The sequence below is a fragment of the Octodon degus genome, unplaced genomic scaffold (assembly GCF_000260255.1).
Source record: "Octodon degus isolate 3935 unplaced genomic scaffold, OctDeg1.0 scaffold00078, whole genome shotgun sequence".
Taxonomy (NCBI): Eukaryota; Metazoa; Chordata; class Mammalia; order Rodentia; family Octodontidae; genus Octodon; species Octodon degus.
Genome location: NW_004524654.1, coordinates 4890165 through 4894649, shown reverse-complemented (window position 1 = coordinate 4894649; position 4485 = coordinate 4890165). Strand labels below are relative to the sequence as shown.

The following is a 4485-nucleotide window of genomic DNA, read 5'->3' as shown; positions in this document are numbered from 1 at the left end:
GCAGTGTATTATTTGTTGAAACTGTACTTCCGATTTGATTTGAAACTGTCTCATTGCTATATGTTTATCAATAAAACTGTAGAAAAAAAAATAAAATAAAAATAAAAATAAAAATAAAATAAAAATGGTGATGTAAATTTTCTGTTATTGATTTATAAGAGCTTTCCATATATTCCAGATAAAAGTCTTTTGTGAGACGCATGCACTGTGACTGTATTCTTACACTCTTCTCTACCTATTTTATTTTCTTAATTGCTTTATTTAATAAGTAGAAAGTTTTAATTTTAATAAAGTCTAATTTCTCCCATTTTTCTTTGTCCTATATAAGAAAGCTTTGCCTTACTTCATGAAAATATTCTTCTATTTTTTTTGAAACTCTAGAATTTTAATTTTTACACAATTTTAATTTTTTTATTGTATCTTCTGAAAATTTATTTACTTATTTATTTGATACAGGCCCTCACAGTCCCTATATTCTATCTTGAGTTAAATTTTATGTGCAGGATGACTACTAATTGAAGTCCATTTTAAATAATTTTTATTTGTTTCTTGAGATAAAATCTTGCTACATAGTCTAACCTGGCCTTGAATTCACTGGCCTTGAGCTCACTATCATTTGCCTCAGCCTCCTGAGTATGAGGATCACAGGCATATGTCACAGTGCTCACTTTACACAATTTAGTTTCTCTAGTTATTCCAGAATTAAGTTTTTTTTAAATGTATGTTTCAGAGGCAGAGAGATGACTCAGTGGAATAAGCGCTTCCCTGGTAAGCGCAAGGGCCTGAGTTCAATCCCCAGTTCCACAAAAATAAAATAAAATAACATAACATAAAATAAATTAAATTAACATAAAATAACATAAAATAAAACATAAAATAAAATAACATAATATAATGTAAAATAATAAATAAAATGTATGTTTCTTTCCCCATTGAAAGTTTTGAATGTCCCTGTTGAAAATCAATAAACAGGGCTGGGGACATAGCTCAGTAGAAGCTGTCTGGCAAGCACAAGATCCTGAGTTCAATCCCCAGTACCGAAAAAAAAAAAATCAATAAACAGAATATTTATGGATCTGGTTCTACACTGTCTATTCTATTCCATTGAACTATTTATGTAGCCTTAGCTAAATAACACCCTACCATGATTACAGGAGCTTCATAACGAGTATTGAGACTAGTTTTGTGTGTCTGTGAGCCTTCTTTCCCCCTACTCCAGGATTTTTTTTTTTTTTTTTTGTCTTTTTAGGCCCTTTATATCACCATGTAAGTTATAGGATCAAACTGTCAATTTCCACAAAAGCCTGTTAGGACTATAATTGAAATTGCATTAAAACCGTAGGTCACTTTAAATAAACGACCTTATAACAATATTGAATCTTCCAACCCATGACACCTATCTTTTCTTTTCCTTTCCTTTCCTTTTCTTTTTTTCTTTTTTATGTTTAGGACAGAGTCTACAGGGTCTCACTGTACATTGGATTCATAGTGATTCTTCTGTTTTCATTCTCCAGAGCGCTGGAATTACAGGTGCATGCCACCATGCCCAGTCTCAAATGGCCTTCGCAGCTCGCCCCAGGGGCAGGGCTGGTACAATACCTGGGGATCAAATCCCAGTTGCTGCGCTCTGCCTAAGCAGGAGCTTTAGTCGGCTGAGCTATCTGGCCAGCCCCTATTTTTCCATTTTCGAGATCTTCTGTAATTTTTATAATCTCTTGTGCCTTTAACACAAAGGTATTACATATCTTTTATTAAATTGATTAAATAATGCATGTTTTAAATTTTGTTTTCCAATTATTGTTACTATGTAGAAATGTAATTTAGGTCTCTCATCCCTCTCCTGGTTTTTGTCACTGTCAGCAACTTTATCTTCAAACACGATGGCTAGTAATGTTACCAACAAGACAGACCCTTGCTCCATGAATTCCCTTGTGTTCACTGGGAATCTGAACACTCCTGTGGTGAAGAAATCATGGCAAAATTGTGGGTTGCTCCGTGCATAACGGCTTTGCCTTTGTCCAGTATGTTAATGAGAGAAATGCCGGGGGCTGCTGTAGCTGGAGAGGATGGCAGAATGATTGCTGGCCAGGTTTTAGATACTAATCTGGCTGCAGAGCCAAAAGGGAACAGAGGAAAAGCAGGGGTGAAACGATCTGCAGCGGCAGATCTGTCCCCTTCACTCGGCACCTCTTTTGACTTAGACTATGACTTTCAATGTGATTATTATGACAGGATGTACAGTTACCCAGAGCATGTTCCTCTTCCTCTTCCTATTGCTTGGGCTGTAGTGCCCTCCAAACGCCAGCAGGTATCAGGAAACACCTCTCAAAGAGGTAAGAGTGGCCTCAATTCTAAGTGTGGCCAGCGGGGATCTTCGCCCAAGTCTGGAAAGTTAAAGGTGATGACCTTCAGGTCAGTAAGAAGGAGCCGACCCAGATAAAACAAAAAGTGGATTCTTTACTGGAAAGCCTGGAGAAAATTGAAAAGGAACAGAACAAACAAGCAGTGGAGATGCAGAATGATAATTCCGAAGAGGAGCAGACCACCACTTCCCGGAAGAAAGATGAGACTAATGTGAAGATGGAGTCTGAGGGTGCTGCGGATGACTCTGCTGAGGGAGGTTGGATTTACTGGATGATGAAGATGATGTAGATGGGAGGACCAGCTGGAATTGATCAAGGATGATGAAAAAGAGGCTGAGGAAGAAGAGGATGACAGAGACAGTGCCAATGGCGAGGATGACTCCTAAGCATAGTTTGGTTTAGAAGTCTTGTCCTATTATTTCTTTACCTAGGCACTTGTCTAAGATCCAAATTTCACCAGATCCTCTCCCCTAGTGTCTTCAGCACATGCTCACTGTTCTCCCCATGTCCTATCATGTTCATAATTGCCCTGCACCTAGTACCATTTTTTACTTCCTTTGATGCTCCTAGTAGTTTTGTTAAGTCCTCTCTCGTAATTTTTGCTTTTTAATTTTGATACCTCTTTATGACTTACCAATAAAAAGTTTGTATTTTTTAAAAAAAGAAATGTAATTTAGTATTTTTATATATTACCCCTGTACCTTTAGGATTAACTATTAAACAAACCTGTCATCTACATATAAAGACAATTTTCTTTTATCTTTTTTTTATGTATTTGGTACAGGGTCTCACAACATAGCTCGGACTGTAGTGATCTTCCTGTTTCGGCCTCCCCGGCACTGGGATTACAAACATGTACCACCACACGTGGTCTTGATGGCCTGCTAAGCATGCCTGAGGGTCGGGCTAGCACAGCATGTTGTGCCAGGGATCAAACCCCCATCTTTGCACTTGCCTATGCATGTGCATAGTCCTCTGTGCTGTCTTGCCAGCTCTAAGACAACTTTCTTATTTCCAATCTTTAATCTTTTTATTTCTTGTGCTGTTGAACTAAGACCTTCAGTTATGAGATTAAGTAGAAGTATTTAATGTAAAACCTCTTTTTAATCCCATTTTAGGAGAGATATGTTCAGTATTTCACCTCTGTGTATCTGTTAGCTGTAGTTATTTCGTAGATATATTTATCAGGTTAAGGAAGTTTTTTTCTATTCCTAGATTTCTGAGTTTTTGTTATAAATAGGTACCAATGTTTGTCATATGCTTTTCTGTTTCTACTGAAATTATATAGTTTGCTTATATTTTGTAATTATTGTAACTTACATTGATTTTTTTTCAAGTGTCAAATCAAGTTTATATTCCTAAGATATGTTACGATGTATTATCATGACATAAATTCCATTTACTAATATTGGGTTAAGGGTGTCTGTGTCTATGTTTACACTACATTCAGCCTTTTTCATTCCTTTAAATGTCTTTGTCAAGTCTTGGTGTTAGGGTTATGAGTATCTTACAAAATTAAGTTGTAAATTTTCCTTTTACTCTTTTTCAAAGATATCATGCAAAATTGTTTTTTCTCCTTAAATATTTAATGGAATTCACAAGTGAAATTATGTAGACATGGTGTTTTCTGTGTAGGAAAGTTTTGGTAATGCATTAAGTTTCTTTGTAAGAGATGGGTTTGTTTGTTCTGGTATTGGAAATAGAACTCAGGACATTGCACTTGCCAGGCAGGCACTTGCACCACTACACTATCTCCCCAGCCCAAGATATGGGTTTGATTATTTCTTTCTAGTTTGGAGGATTTCCTTTTTCTACAGTTGGAAGATAAAAATTTGGATAGCTAGTTTTACATTTTTTGTTAATGATATTATCAAATTAAAGCTATTAATTTCTCTCTCAGCATATCTTTACCTTCACTCCACGAGTGAAGAGCAATATTGCATTTCATTATCAATTACATTTTTTTATAATTTCTCTGAAACTTTCTTCTTTGATCCATAATATTAATAAATGTGTTATTTAATTTCTGAGCATGTACAGTTACCTAAATAGTTTATGTCTAAGTTAATTCCACTGTGGTCAGAGCAAATCATACAAGATTTTCATCTTTTGAAATAAAAAA

General features: G+C 35.6%; 1 pseudogene; it reads left to right on the top strand.

Moving 5' to 3' along the window:
• Positions 1 to 1868: 1868 nt before the first annotated feature.
• LOC101566848 lies at positions 1869 to 2749 on the top strand (annotated as a pseudogene).
• Positions 2750 to 4485: the final 1736 nt, after the last annotated feature.